This window comes from Dermacentor variabilis, chromosome 5, assembly GCF_050947875.1.
Source record: "Dermacentor variabilis isolate Ectoservices chromosome 5, ASM5094787v1, whole genome shotgun sequence".
NCBI lineage: Eukaryota > Metazoa > Arthropoda > Arachnida > Ixodida > Ixodidae > Dermacentor > Dermacentor variabilis.
The window spans coordinates 48,475,584-48,492,496 of record NC_134572.1 but is presented as its reverse complement, the minus strand read 5'-3'; the positions used below and the strand labels follow the sequence as shown (position 1 = coordinate 48,492,496).

Here is a 16,913-nt window from a genome sequence, read left to right as displayed (position 1 = left end):
CCGCGAATTACTACTTCAGCGGAATACAACAGCTTGTCGCCTTTGCATTCTTCTCATGGTGACTACCACAGCTCTGCTAAGCACGCGTGGGCATCTCACCATCGGCAGTCAAAGCGGAAATTCCCGCAGCACAACTCCAGGAAGCGGTAACGCCGGAACCGGAAACTTTGAAACTGGAAATGCTGGAACCGGATTTGATGTCAGGGGAAAAGGCGGCGCACAACAAAGGTTGTCGCTACTTAAGAAAACGGCAGTGGCGCGTGGATGGAGGGGCTTTAACTGATACCACTCCCCCTTGTGCTCAAAGAAAACGTATGCAGCCCTTTTTCCACACAAGAGGAACATATTATACAACTGTATTGCAGTACTTATGGGTACAAGCCAGATGTCAATTTCGTTGCCTAAATATTGTAGTGCTTCTTAGATAGAATAAAAGGTAATTGAGTGTGTTGCCCTTGTCTTTTTCTAGGCATGCAGTTGTGATGGATGCCATATGCTTGTGTGACAAATTGAACATAGTGCTATAGGTACGACTACAAGGATGTATATTCGTAGCTGCCCTCAAACCCCTTCATGTTGCCAGTCAGCATCTATGGTGTATCTTTGTATTGCTCATCTAACACTGTTTACACACAAAAGGCATGTCTGAATACCAAACCACCTTATTCTCCAGTTACTTTAAAGTGAATGCGTTGTGACAAAGTGTAATGTGAGAAGTCCATGATAAAGAAAAAAAAAATAAACAGCTAATTCAACTCCCCCCTGAATTACCAATTTCTGGGCCATTAAGTTTTGCATAATACACTTGTGGTGATTAACACAGAGCCATGTTGGCCTAACCCTAGTGGCACAGGACATCCTTCAAATTATCAGTTGGTACAGAATCACTGAGCATGCTGCTGGTGCTCTTGCCCCCGCTGAGAACACCTGTCGCAAACTAACACACATTTTGTTGCTAAAGGTCCATTACAGAGATACTAAAGAGAAACAATAAATCATTTTAGACTGATAAAACAATCTTTCAGAACTGTATTCATGAACATTGTGGCAATAAGCGGATTAATAGATGAGAAAATGAAGATTTAACTTTCAAGTTTTATGCAGTGCCCGCACATCAGTGTGGAGTCATACTTCAACTAAGTATATTCTTTGACACCTTTACAACAGAATTCATCAATATTGGCCAGTAGAACATTAGCTAGACCCGAACAGACACCGTCAAATTCCATATCACAGCGAGCTGGTGCAGGAATTATAAGGTGGTGGTGGCGACACCAGTTTTCGTTTTTGCAAGTTATCTGGCTTATCAAGCCAATTCTCATGGAGGGAGTTGTTTTTTCGGTGTTGTAAAAAAATGATTTAATAACGCTCAAAGAAATTTTCCCTTTTGTGCCCCTTTAAAGCAAGCACTGTGCTACATGGCTTGGGCAAGCTGCCAGCCACAGAACCCACGAGTGCTTTTGTTAGGCAAAATAATTTTTACAGAAACTTTCTTGAGGATATGCATCTGAAAATTTTTTTGCCTAGCAATAGTTCTTGTAAATATTGACTAAATCCAATGCTTTCACCTGCAGCTTTGTGTAGCTCAAATCCAGAAAGCAGTGCTCAATAAATGTCAAAACCCTGTGGGCCTTTTCGAGTAGATAACGTGGAAGACCCAGAACGAAGCGAAAAGGCAGGCCAGGCCTGCCAGCAGTGACGATGTCACAAACAATCGCTGCGCATCCATGTGTAGCGCCTCCCTTCAACCTCTTCTTTTGTAAAAGGAGCCTTAAGGAGGCCCCCCGCGAACTGAAAGCCTGAGTTGTTAGCATCCAGGCGCAGCCTCTTCAGCAGGCACTTTTCAACATATACACCGTCGCCGATGTCTACCTGTGAAACAATAGAACAAGCACAGATTAATTTTCTACACTTTTGATCAAGGAAAGGTTAGGAAATAGGGTAAGGTGTGCAAAAACGGAAGTAGCTGCTTCTTGTTGATATGGTTTAAAGAACAAAGTACCCTTACGTATACCATACGTGCGTTGTGCTGAGCTGTGTACTTTCACCTAAGACTAGAAAGTATTGGGAACTTCAATGCGAAAGAAAGACATTCATCTGCCTAGCTCTAAGCGAATGCGTTCCACCCCTTGGCACAGAATGAGATCTGGTGCTGTTCTAGCGATTAGCAGACATTGAAAGCTTCAAGCCTGATTTAGTATTAGGCCAAGGGTCAAGCTGTGCTCGATTATAGTCGGATACAACTTTAGAAAAACAGGCGTTTACTCCTCCGAGGCGGATGCACACGAGCATCCACTAATGGTTGCGCACTCTGGACTGATGTCATGCGCCGGACGGCCGGTGGCCCGCCGTCGGAGAAGATGGCCGCCCGGGCTTCGAACTAGGCCAAGTCGCGTCAGCTGTGCGCGTCAATGCCTCGTCACAGTGAATTCCCAAACAGTTTGTCATTGTCTATCATGCCGGAAATATTACTGCGAGCTTACGATGCGGCATCTGTGCTGCATGCGTGTATTCTAAGCCGTGATCCGGCGAAGAAACATTGCAGCGAGCATTGCTGATGCTGCGCTATGCTTTGCCTGAAAACAGGATGTCTCGGTGACTGCTGCATACACACATCCTGCCTGTTTGTTCCATGTTTTTTATTTCGCTCCCGAGTGAAGTTAGGACAAGAAAAGTTTGCCAAAGTCTGGTGCCTGCTGCCAGCTGCGGGTGAGTTCGTGTACCGTGTCGCTGCATTTTCCGTCGGACGGGGTAAAGTGATGGAGCAAAACCATTCTGAGGAGAAATTAGAAAAGCGTGCGTGCGTGAAACAAACCTACGAGCGTCTCAACAGAAAATATTTGCAAAAGAAGCCTCCAATGCAAAGATTTGTCGCCGTCAACTTAGCGTGAATGATTGTTGTCAACAGTGAGATAGCCGAGCGTCTAACAGCGGTGTTCGAGCGTTGTGTATAGCACCGTCGATTGATTTCTTTCCAACAGTGCTCACCGCGCACGCAAGCTGTAGAATGCGTGCTGTGGCACAGTCACGCATAAGTTGTGTTGCCAGCGTTCCTGCTTCCATGCGTGTTTGCACTTAGTCATATTTGTCCTTTTATTTTATATTAGCATTTGTTTTTACTAGTTTTCTTTCAGCAAAATCTTTACACATTTTCATTAGCCAATCTCATTCAAAGCACTAACTCCTGTACACTGCACAACTGGCCTCTTCCATCTCATTAAAACCTTTCTCGCTGGTCTACCTCGTCTTCTCAATCTGCCTACTCGCTGCGTTTTCTGTCCTTGTTTCTTGTGCTGTTGCTGCAATGTGACTAACCAACTTGCTCAAAACAAATTTTGATCGCCTATCAAAACAGAAAGGTTTAGAGATACATTTTCTTAAAAGCGTCATGTGGGTTGCACAGTAACTTTGCCTCTTACCTCTGTTCATGTTTATGCATCAGTGCATGTGGCAGCTAGCCAGAAGTGCACATGAAAGGCTGCATATTGTGAAACACCTTGCTATGCTGTTGAATTTTTCATGCATGCAGTCTTAGTAAACAAACGGTTTCACTGCCTATCACATATGATGGTGAAAATTTTCAGCACGAATAACAATGTGCAGTGGGGTGTGATTTCTGTCTGACGCTTTCGCCGTTGCAAGGACATTATTCAGTGAATGGAGCCCAGCAAAGCAGTGCACTAAGAGCTTTTGCAACTTTCACCCTTTATTACTTCACAAATGACATTGTCTGAACCTGGCCGTTGATCGACATGCCGATGGCTTGTGAATTAAATAATTGCCTCAATAAAACACATTCAATTTCACTCAGCATTTTTTAGCACAATGCTAGCAGAGCTATTCAGGGTGAATAATTGTGCTTACATTGGTGTTACTTGCCCGGTCAGATAAACAAATACAACAATGGCTGCGGTATGACTGTGATTTGACATGCAGACTGCTAATGGTGCCTTTTGAGCGTGCCCTTGACTACTGCTATTAATAGCTACCCGCCTGGGTATATTGGGCCTAACTAAGCTAATGATGTTTGATAATTGTTCTCTTATTCGCATTACTTGCCTGGGCCAGGTAACCAAAATAAACAATGCCAACACATGAATGTGTGTTTGCATGCAAGCTGCCAACAGTGGCTGTCATTCTCCATTGATTGCTGCCATTTCACCAACAGTGGCGACGGATTGACTGCGCTTTGACGTGCAGACTGCTAATGGTGCCTTTCAAGCGTGCCCTCGACTACTGCTATTAATAGCTACCCGACTGAGTATATTGGGCCTAACTAAGCTAATGATGTTTGATAATTGTTGTCATATTCGCATTACTTGCCTAGGCCAGGTAACCAAAATAAACAATGCCACCACATGAATGTGTGTTTGCATGCAAGCTGCCAACAGTGGCTGTCATTCTCGCATTGATTGCTGCCGTTTCACCAACAGTGGTGACGGCTTGACTGGGCTTTGACGTGCAGACTGCTAAAGGTGCCTTTGAAGCGTGCCCTGATGACTGTTATTTCATCACAGGGCCCGTCATGCTCATAGGTGGCTGCCCAATAGAGTATTGGGCCTTCTGACATTGGCATTATTCATCTCAACGGGCTGGAAAAAACAGTAGGGGCAGCACAACTGCACGCAAAGCACAATGTGCTTTGGCGTGCAGGCTGCTAAGAGTGGCTGTCAATTTCATTCACGTTGACTACTGCTTTTTCGTGTGAAGCTGGACAGTGGATGCCCGAATGAGCATTTCGGACCCCACATAGTTATTCAGGATTAATAACTGCATTTGCATTCAGATTTTCCGGCATTTCAGCACGTTTCCATGCCAACGCTTATATTGAGCATGATCTGTGCAGGACGTTGCTTTTTCAGAATTGGGCTTCCATTAAAAGGAATATATCATCAAATGAACTGCTTATTTATTTGAGAGGCCACGGGAGAATGCTTGGCTGCTGTGCTTGACACACAGTACACCGCTTCAGTGATGGGAGATCCATTGTTGCGTTTGCCGAGGTATGTGTGGCTGGCAGGAGGTCTGGACCTCGCTTCACGCAGAGTCAGAGACGAGGAGAGTTTTCTCTGCGAATAATTCTTTATACAATGTTTACATGTTGTCGTCGTTATCAGGACAGAGACCAACAGAGCAGCTGCAAGCTGCTTAAATAACACCCCTCAGTCCAAAGATCCCCCAGACAGTCCCCAAGGACGAAACAAGGTCGAGAGAGGGAGGGTCCGGGCAGCCTCCGGTGTCCTAATGCCGCTCTCGGTGGCCGGCGCTTCCTTGAACCGCGCTGCGGCGTCGGGACGATTTGGCGGTCGGTCAGAATGGTGCGCCGGTCAAGTTTTATGGCCCGCATAGGACAAAGGGAACCAACTGCAAGGCACTGGGTCGAAACACAGCCCTCCTTTGGAAACTGTCCCCAACACAGCGGGAGTCGTTTGTGGTGCGGGCGCCGCCGGACAAACGAGGGGGAGGGGGGGTTGCATTGCTGCCGGGACGGGGAGGGGCCGAAAAGCAGTCCGTGATCCGGTGGCTGCTTCCGTCGTGGACGCCGTGCAGCCGCGAGGAAACCCGAGCCGTGCACGTAGTCGTGTCCGAAGCAGGCAGGCACCATGCAGGGATGAATGCTGCCTCCACGGTCGACAAACCATAGCACTGGCCTTCCGTCAGGCAAATCCCAGGGCACAAACATAACACCACATACACTTCGAGAACTCGTTAGTGATCTTCTCGATCGTCGGTATCTCGTTGTGGTGAAAGAAATCGTGCACACGACCTCAGCGCACATGTGTCCTACTTCGTGCTGCTTCTTCTTTTCTCCACATTTTGTGGGCGTTTTCACGAGGGTGTCGACAGTTTGCCACCCGAAATATGCGAAGCTTTGACCTCCCTCCTCACCTTTAACCCGGTGCTTTCGCTGACACTGAGCATCTTGGGTTTGTAATGGTTGCGATAAATGCATTGTTTTATATAAGTACTTGTTCAGTAGCAACTGATTCATTTGAAGCTCGGAACAGGAGTAGTAAATTTGCCGTGTACATGTAAACAAGCACAAATGCCATGCAGAGTTGCTCTTTCTACTTTTGCCACTTGCAATGAAGCTAAAGAGCAGACGACGGGCAGCGTTGTGGAAGGCACGGGGTTATTTTTCTGTCGCGATCTGGCATGTGCTGTAGCACATGAGAGCTCTACTAATCCAGTCATCAAAGTCTTTATTTATACCGAGAATTGCGCGTTTCCGAAGCACGATTTTTTGAGCGGGATTATTTTAGTCGCGGAGGCAATCGGACGTCGCGCTTCAGTCATCTGGGCGGGGCCTCCCCTTTTTTCTAAAGTTGTATCCGACTATAGTGACGCACAAGTGCTCGAGAACTATTGAACAAGACGCAATTGTTTTCGATTTACTGACTGCACTTGGGTGTAAAGCTTTTGTCTGAGAAATGAATAAACCACATACACAAGCAGCATTTTCATAGTTAGCACAGTCTTTAATAGGTACTGATACCTTCAATTTAGAAAGCCCTGTATATTGGGCCTCATCAAACTAATTTCATAAAAGGTTTGGCAAGGTAGAAGCATAGAATTTTAGAGTCATTAGAAGACAGGTGAAATGAGTTATTTATTGCAATTATTACTCAAATTTAAAATTTAGACCACTCGTCCAGTTTGTACATGCCACATAAGCATGTAGATATCAAAAATGGGGATTAGAGAAAACCTTCCCTTGGAGGTTCATTATTGGAAGCAGTCATGCCCTCGAGGAGAAATAACTTCTTTTTCTGTAGGCAGAAATGAGGCTCGGGTATTTTATTGACACATATATATGCCCATGCATATATGTTATCTCTGCTGTAAACCTTTTTTTCATGTATATGCAAGGTGTGTGTGTAACATCTCATTGTGCACAAAATCAAATCCATAAGAACCCGACAAGAAGCTAAACAAACAAGAGAGCAATCCCAGTGACAAGCCATGCTAAACCAACGAGGTAGCCATCGCAGTAACAACCCGTATCAAAAATTTTACTGACATGAATTCTGACCTTTGAAACATAACATGTGTATATGAATACTATCTACATTAGGGCAATGGGCAACTTTAAACAATGGCTACGCCAACATCAGAACTACGTGGATGAGAAAAGAGTGGCATCAAATGCTTTGGCAGAGCATGCAGCAATGACTAAACACAATAGTGACTGGATAGTGTCTAGCATAATCGGCCAGGAAAGAAATTGGAAGCCATGCCTGTACCCGGATTCCCTGGAGATGCAATCAACAGGACACACGTTTATCTGAAACCAAGGAGCCCACGCCCATCTTATGCTAAAACTTAATTAAATATGCAGTTCCACTTTTTTTAGCCTTATTGTGAACAAGGCTTCCATATGGAAGCCAAAATGTATTGCTTTTAATGTTGTATTTGGTTGGTCTATGTCTTTCTTTGTCATGTTTCATACCGACCACACAGGCTTCTATGAAACTCTTGATGATACAACTTTTGTGCGAAAGCATTGCTTAAGGCACTTTTGCCTAAACCATGTCTTTAGGCGGTACAACGCCTTTTTCGAGACACGAAACCTCAATTCATGGTTCTTAAAAAGGCATTTTGGCTAGATTAATATAGTCTATACGGAGTATATAAGGCATAATTACTCAAGCGTCCAATTATATTTAACTCAGAGGAGGCTACTTTAGGTAAATTCATTAAACTGAGGGCACTCCACCAAAACATAAAATTCGTGATCAGCCACTAGAAATCCTGAAAATGGCAATACAGTAAAATGATTGCATATTACACAAATGTGTCCTACAACTCGAAAGGCAGCGCCAGTTTTGTACGCACCTTTGAGAAAGCACACAGATCACGTGCTTTATTGTCGTGCTGTCCAGCTTCCAGCAGTGCAGCAGGTTCCTGCTTGATGTAGGGATGCCTCCAGAATCCACATAGCCTTCAAAAGTAAGAAATGTTTAATTTATTGTGTTGTGAACCTGGGAATTTGTGATTTACCAGTGTCATGTGGAATTGCAAAGAGAGCCTCACACAGCCAGCTGCATGAATTTGCGTCTGGTTGCACAAATGTCTCTTTGTTATATCTAAGGAGGTTACACTGATATTTTGTAACAAGCGAAGTTTCAGGAAGGAACGAAATCAGCAACAACAGGCTACCTGGACAATCAAAAACAAAACTCAAATATGCAGTAAAACGTGGCGCATTGGATTAAACAAAAATATTAAGCACATGAAAAGCATTCTGAAAGCTAGATCGCGATTTTGTAGCGATGCTATTCCTTTTCGTTATTCGTTAGTGGTTTGACCGTCGCCCCGGCCCGTGCTACGTACTGGAACAGCCGGCCGTTTGCGGTGGGCGACAAGAGTGGTATAGAATCGAGGGGTAAGTATCGCTACAAAATCGCAGTCCTTACTTTATTACGCACTGCCGTATAACCTACGATTGCAAGAGCTGGCATCCCGTTCGTAAGAATTGGTTGGTCTATGTCTTTCTTAAAGGCCGGTGTCTGAAATGTCTCGATTAAAAATAAACTTCGTTACTGTAATATCGGCCTATGTCGGGTCTGCAGCATAGAAGACAAATACGCGAAGACACTCAAGAACATAAACAATACACAGGTTCTCGCGACGTGGTCATCCAAACCAAACTGTATACATAGAAAAATCTTCATACAAGCTTCTATCTGCTTAAGCGTCAAACATAGGAATCGTGTGCCAACGCGCGAAGCCCATGATACATCGACGGATACATTACACATGTACTGTACTTGCGGGAATGCATATATAACGAATAACTTCTTGCCAGAAAACTACCGAACGAACAGCAACTTTCAGTGTTTTCATAATTGTGTGCCCATTCAGGCATAGCAATCAAGGCGGGTAGCATATATTTTACAGCAGAATGCAAGTACGCTGTAACATCAGAGGAAGCCTTCGTGAAATTGTTTGCTAAATGTGCACAGCAAGACGGCCAACCTACGATCAGAAAGCGCGTTGCTCTAGCTAGTTACACAACGTTCATTACGTAAATCATAAGTTCAAGAATGCGCGCAAGGGCCAAACTTGCTTACCTTTCAAAAAGACTTGGCCAACGCTCCTTCGTCTCAAAGGTACCGAGGCACCGACGTTTTTCTGGCGCAAGCACTGTAGAACTTCCGATGAACTCCAGCTCCACAAAAGCACAACCTTCAACAGTCTTCCATACACTACGATTCGAAGCTCCAGTACCATAGTTTTCACGAGAGCGCGGGCAGACAGCTCGGCAGAACAAAGGCAGCTCGGACGGGCGCTGTAGTAAGACACTCACTGTCGACACTGGTAGATCGCACGAAACACACGGCGAACTAACGGCGTTACACAAGTCCGGAGGGTTTGCGATGGTTACTGCACACGACAAGGAGCAGATTTTGTCTAGGCACTTCTAAAATATAACTCAAATACCGCCTTACTGCAAGGTGCATTCACTACAACCAACGTGGTATGTCGACCAAACAAATACTGCAGTGGCGCCACTCTACGGTTTTTAGAAAAATGTATCGTAAATGAGAAAATTACGTGTTTTTTCCTAACAACAATCGGTAGGGACACTTTAACAAATTTCTTGGGTTCAAAAGTGTTAACTTTGTATAAATATGCACTTTTTTATACGAAGTTTAGGAAAATGTACTGTATATATTAAAAAAAAAATGAAGCGGATGTCGCCTTCAAGATTCGCAACCGCTTCAGTGGCATGCAGTTTACAAAAGCACGGCCTTCGAAATCGGACTTTGTCGCTCAAACGAAGCCGCAGCTGGGAGGAGGGCAGGCATTTAGGCCCCAATTGTTGGGTTTACAGTGCCTAGGTAGGCTTCCTTATTTATAAAGAATATACAGGGACTTACGCCGAACCATGAGCGAGCTTTAAGCAGGGGACACACGGTACGATTTGGCGTCCGATCCAACGTGCGTGTATCCGAACGGTCGAGCGGCGCGTAAGCTCCGCCCAGATCCTACCCCCCCCCCCCCCCCCCCCCGCTTGAGTACATATTCACGTCGAGAAACGCAATATAAACAACTCTGCACAACACTACTTCGCTTTACGTGAACACTGTCAATAAAATTATGCCCCTGCAAATGACAGAACACTTCACGACGGCGCGTTGTCCACTGACGGCTCCGGTGACAGCCAGCGATACGGCCGGCAGGCATAGCTAGGCGGACGCTGCGGCCGACGGCGCTTGATTCAGCCCGAGCTCGATGAAGAGGGCTTATTTTTGCCAAAACAATTACCGCTGTGCACTTAGGTAGCCCGTAATTAAATACAATTGGTTTACTCGACGCAGTCGTTGCGAAGGGCAAACGTGCAAGCGAAGCGAGCAGCCTCGCTCAGACGGTCGGTGTGTGCTATTTGCCCACGGAAAGGCCCTCGCGTCGCGGCTCCCGATTTCGACGGTAGCTTAGTGCTAGTGTACTAGGCGCTGTTTTGCATAATAAGCACAGGTTCGAGATAACTTTATTGAACTGGTAACTATTTCGTGTCGGCAACAAACTGCAGCAGGCAAGGAAAAAAAAAGACGGCGAGAAACCGGCCTGCCAGCGCCGCCTCCGTGGAGGGAACGTCAGAGAACGTCACATTAGCAGCGGCCAAACGACGGTGCGGTCAGTGCGGTTGTCGGACACATCAGACGATGAAAATTTGCCCGGTTTGTCGCACGCCGGACGTCCGATCCGGCGGTTCGGCACGGCAAAACACCTCGATTCCGGCTGCCGTTCAGGCGCGTCGGACGCCGGATCGGACACCGAATCGGGCCGTGTGTCTCCCGCTTTAGCTGGCGAACACGAGCCCATCAGCGCGCCGTCCGTGCAGCTCCGTCTGCTTGCAATAGTGGATGGCCTACGGACTTCTTTGACGCCTACTGAGCACAAATTCATGATCACCGCTCGTATACACGCTTCCTACAGCGCTAGCTGTAGTGTTTACGAGATTATATGCCCTCATCTTGAATTGGTGAGACCGCTCGACATGATCGCATCTATTTCTAGTGCGTGAGGCTTTCCATTGACTGTCACTACAACTTACCAACGTTTTATTTTGTGCTACAGTGGGTCGTGACGATTCCGTTCACAGCTTCAAAGTGGACAAGCGACAGTCGTTTTCTAGCTCGTAGAAGCATGAAAAAGTGGGCTTGTGCTTGGCAATGAACTTTGACCGACACGCTTGCTTCCGGCCGGAGCAGCAGACGCGACAACTCGCCGTTTGTAGGCTGCCGGCCGATGGCGGTATCCCTCGCGAACGGCAAGATATTTACCTGCCGTAGAGAGGATCGGTCCAGGAACGATTCTTGAGGCGATTTTTGTCGCTGAATGCGAGCATGGCCACGCCGGTTCGCCGTGCAGAGCGGAATCGGAACATTATTTTTCGATGAGTTCGCACTGACGCAATGCAGTCGATTGGCTCGTCGGTCGTGCAACGGGCGGCGCGCCGGCAGGAAGCCGCGTCCACTTGAGGCACCTCTTACGCGACGTACATACGTTCCAAGTTTCCAACGTTCTGCCGTTCCGCTGGTGGATGTACCGCCACGGCATCGATCTTTGCTATTTCTGCCGCGGCCGTGCCTGTCGCCGAGCATAGGCTTAACTGGATTGGGCGGAGCTTGCAATGATCGAGACCTTGGGGAGTAAAGTGGTAGTATTTAATCACGTGATCTTCAGGTTGGTTCCAGATCACGTGGTTTTAAACTCTCAATAGATGGTTTTTGGTCACGTGATCTAAAACTCCGTACGTCGTAAAGCCGGCTCATGACATCCTTTTACTACGTTTCTCAGAGATGGTAGTAAAACGATGTAATGTAACGCATTTTACTGCCTCATGCCAGAGTAATTTTCTGGTGCAAGGTAGTCTTCAAAGCTCATGAGCCGCAAAAACCCCAATGTCGGCTAACTTTTGTTTACAGTGTAGTACAACATGCTTACATTACAGAAATTTAAAGCTACTTGCTAGTTAAGTATTGTAGACATGAGAAAAACAAATAAACAGCGAATGTAAGATATAGTTAATGCAAATCAAGAATTAACAAACGAACAGAACAAACAACCAAAAACGACTTCAAACTTGAGTTTAGCCTAAGAAAACACCGGAGGATGCGATTTTTGGCGGATTTATCCGACATCGTCTTTATCGTCTTGGTAGGATATTTTCTTGTATTAGGCGAAGATGGGTGCTGGTCACTAGTTTGGTGCTCACCGAGTCGGTCATAGCTCATTCTATGTGACCAGTGAGCGGAACGTTGAAACGAGATTCACTTAGATCTTTGTTGTACTCTACGTCTTTGTTCGTTAAGTTGGTATAGCAACGCAACAACAGTAAACGTAATAAGTTTGTCTGTCTTGTTCTGTTTCGTTCATAATACGCCGTGATGGCTCAACAGCTATGGAGCCCACGCTAAGGAATGTTATTAAACAAGACCTGGCTCTCTAGAGATATCTTTAAACATGATGCCATCATAAGTGTGAGTCAGAAAAAAGAAAGTTATGTAAAAGCCGTGTACCAATAACGAAGTTTAATTTAGCGGCACAAGGCTTTTCAACGGGTTTGTCACCATGACATTTACCGACGGAACCTTAGGAGTACACCACGGGAATAAACAGGACGTTCCCCGACATGTGACTAAGCCATTCCACTGCATGCACGCACGTCGCACTCTCCATTATAGACCCTCTTTTCGAGACACCATTAGTGAAGACATCGTTATGCGTCCGCTCGCTTGATGTCACGAGGCTATCTCGCATTATAGGCTGCAGGCTGCACTAGTGCAACGCTGCCAAAGCCGTCAAGGACACATCCTTCAGAGAACGCTGACGGTGAAACGCACGAAGGGTAAACAACCTAGAAAGGACCTTGCAGCCCAGTACGCTCGTGCCTGCTTCAGCACACGGTTTCATTCAAGCGTAAGCGGTAGTACAGAGGACGTGAGCAACATTTTAACTGAACGTTAGACGCATTTCTGAGTCGCGAGGAGAGCCATCGGCTTACAGGATCTTTAGCTTCTGTAGTAGCATCAAACACTGTCAATTGAAAAGTACAGGGCTCAGCGAATGAAACGCTATACTCTGAGCGGATGGCGGTAAGCGTTTCGCACCACCGATGAGCGCTGGCGGATCGCTCGGTGGTTGAATAGAGTGAAAATTCGTCGCAAAGGCTCTCGCTATCACGCTTTACGGAGCAAACTGGTCGCGCAAAAAGCGCTAGCAGCCATGCGCTCCGAGTATCGCGTTTGAGTCGTGGAACACTGTACAGTGAAGATATTTATTATTTATTTGGATTTTAAACAACGCCGTTTATTCCACCACCCCTTTTCCACGTCAACCAATGTAGCGGAGCATGCTAAGGGGGTGAGGGCAAGGCTGACTTCTTCCCATATTTCTTCCAGTCGAGCCTATACGTGTCGATTTTGGAAATGTTTACACTACCATAACTTAGCAGGCGATGATTTTATTACACGAACACCATATTCGTAATACTAAAGAGATGAATGCCTATTGCCTAGATCACCCTGGGTAAATCCTAACGATGTCTCGACACAGAGGAGCTCGGACAACGCTCTCTGAACGAGTTACAAGCAAAGTGCGTCGCCACTAGATAAGGGGCCTTCTGAGCGCGTTTCGAGGTATTCCTGTAGTTGGTATTCCTTGATGCACGCCCTAGCTATTCCACTTCTTCTGTGCCCTCAATATGCCAAGGTCAAGCACTAAAGACTATTGTTTTCCATTGATTAGACCAAGTTCTTATCAATTGTTTCGCCCAGTTATCGCCGAACTCTGCAACAGGGGCGCTATACCAGTGCGCGAGAGTTGATGAACAATTCTGAAAGGAATGGAAAGAAAGGAATACCCACAAAATTTGAGCGCTTGCCAATGCGCTTGCTTGTTTCGCGTGAAACACGCTTAAACGTGAGAGGTGAGAAAATGACAATACGCCATGTCCCTGTTATTTCTGAGAGAGGAGTGTGGGTACGGTGGGCTGGCCGAAAAAAAAAAAAGAATGACAAAGGTGACTCAAGGATGCGCGGTTTTTATTAGTGTCTTGCGCAACTTGCGCCTGCCTACGGTGAGGAGCGCTATTGAGAGAACGATTCAATTTCGCTTGCGTCTCCCACCCCCAACCTCCCCGTTTTCTACAGCTTTTTATTAATTGTACAGTTCTTCCCCCTACCCATCGCACTCTAGTGCGCTCGCACTAAATGGAGTGCACGCATCACTTGGATTTTCCATACACATTCGATCGTCAGTGCCTTACATTTTGTGGCCATGACTACCAGTTTCGAATCTTTACTTGCTGGTGGAGCATCAAATAAGGAATATTATTCATTGGTGCCTTGAGTGCGAAAGGCATAAACGATGAAGCGAGAATGTTAGGAGTGAAGCTGCAAGTGCACGGGCTGGACGGAGGGATCAGATGCAGACATTGAATGCAGTTAGTTTTGAGCAACTCCATTTAATTGGAAGCCGCAATAGAAATTCGGCTCCCAGCATTGAGAACACCCGCTAAAGCTACATGACGTAAAACTGAGGCGCTAAGAGAGAGAGAGACAGAGAGGCAATGGAATGTCAGGGAGGTTAATCGAAAGGATATCTCCGGTTGGCTGCACTGCACCGGGGAAGGGGAAAGGGGTGCGAAAGATTAGAGAAAAAAAAACTAAGAAAAAAAACAATACCGAACTGCCTCTGTCGCACAGTCTGCAAAGCTGTTAACGTCCCACTATTACATTCCACGTAACACAATGCACCGTCACAACTCGTCACACAGTTCAGTATCCCTTAAATACCGCACCAGCGACTTCATTGCGGCTCGCGCTGATTTTCGTGTAGGCAAGTTTCCGAGATAAAAGATTACAGGACAAATGATCCGAAGTACGTACATTATGTAAGTAAGCGTATTCGGTATTTGTAAACTCCTCTGCAAAGCTGCGAAATTCCATACGTATTCTCGAATAATTCTCAGTACATTCCTTTAATGATACTACGAAACAAGTTTGTATTTTGTGGCTTGCTATCCGGTCATCTTCTCTGGCTTCCAGCACTGATGCACAGAACGTTCCCGTTCGCGCACTCTGACCACAAAGAGTGTTTTTCAGCAGATATTCTGATTTCAGTTTGTTTACTATTTGTTGAGCAGCTGGCCGCGCCTAAATGCGCCAAGATCTCCCTCCGAACAATGCCACTCTAACAAACAGAAATATGTAGCCGTATCAAAATATCAAAACATAAGCTAAACTACGAAAGAAAAAAGGAAGGCGGGACCAGTGGGTGCTGTATAGACAACGACTTCAATCAGAGAACGAGACATCAAATCATCGCTCAGAAGTAATATCAAATTCAGCAAGTGCTATGCATAGTTCCATTCCAAACTTCATAGTAAAAAAGACATTGAACAATGGACATCAATGTGCGCACTCTTACAACAAGAGAAATTTCGCCCAAGCTTTGATCTATGTTCCTCTTGATGCGGTATTCTGACGCACTTTTATTTCATCTCCTCGGTCCTTCTTCGATGGACCACACGCTGATACGCTGTTTGCTAAGTGCAAGAAATGGCATCATTTCGATATTTACCTTGTTTGTTGGATTTTATTTTTCTCTTGCCAACACAGGAAAACGAGACGCCAGCTTGACTTCACTGAGGTGAACCACCACAGGGCTAGTGGATGGATGCGTTTGCATAAGTATTCGCTTACCCATCGTCCCGCAAATATCGCATTATTTCTGACTGGATGCAATCAAGAGGCCCGTATGCTTGAGTGCACAAAGGGATGCTTACCGCACGGGTCATTAGACGAGACGGACGTGGCAGAGATGCCCATTAGGGCATCAATGCACGGCAAAAATAAGTTGATCCGGCTCTCCAGTAAATATGTTCTGTCGGGCGAAACGGTATATAGGAGATTGTCTAGTTAACAGGAAAGTGTCTTGCAGAAAGAAAATATACTCTAAATATGTTACGCAAGTACGATATGGTTATGTGGCACGCCGTAGTCGGAGACTCGGGATTAATTTTGACTACCTCGGGTCCCTAATGGGCACGCAAATCGGCTCCACCGAAATGGGGAGCCGCGGCCGGAATTTGTTCGCGCTCCTTGGCAGCGCCGAAAGCACTATATATACGCCACCACGACGGGTTCACTCAAGTCATAATGAATTGTGATGACAACGCGGAAAAATGTGAATTACACGGTGTGCTTTAGGAGCGACTGAATGATGATTAAGCACCGTGCGCAGCAAGAACTAAGATAAGTTTTACAGCAATGCATAACTCTCAGCGGCGAAACTTACGATATCCACAGTGGTAATATGTGAACGGAAATAATGAACTAAAATTCGCTGTTTATATTCTCTATTGCCGCTTTTAAAAGGCTTGTGACCATTGTAGAAGTGAAGTTACCCAATGCACAAAACGTACCGATCTTACAGAAATCCTTTGTATAGCATTAGTCTTTAAAAGTACCTGTAGAAGACACGCAGCGGAATCCAGATTTCAGTTTCATTGGGCATTACGCCTCCCTGCGTAATATTTCGGTAAAAGATTCGTTGACGGGAAGACCAAAATGAATTTCGCCCCGCATTATTTCTAGCAACGGCTATTAGACGCAGGATCTCTCCAGAATGTATTGTGTATGCTTTACGCATGTACTGAAGGCTTACTAGCTATACACACTAAAGTATTACGCACAAAGTGAATAAAACAACCAATTTGGGAATTTTAGTTATTTAATTCACTATTAGAGATTATCAGAGAGGTCTTGACGTTTGCCACAGTGACTGAAGTACTACTGAAGAACTTGTATCCTAATTCATGGTTCTTTGTGTTCAATAATCGATACGAGTCTTCCATGAGACATGCGATATAGGTAAGCCCGAAACAGGAAAAAAATATT

At 45.7% G+C, this 16,913-nt stretch overlaps 1 protein-coding gene across 1 annotated transcript in view; it reads left to right on the top strand.

Annotated features, from left to right (window-relative positions):
• Window positions 1-16,913, top strand: part of LOC142582558 (cytochrome P450 3A19-like) — an 89,710-nt gene that overhangs the window by 72,118 nt on the left and 679 nt on the right. The gene's annotated exons all lie outside the window — the stretch shown is intronic.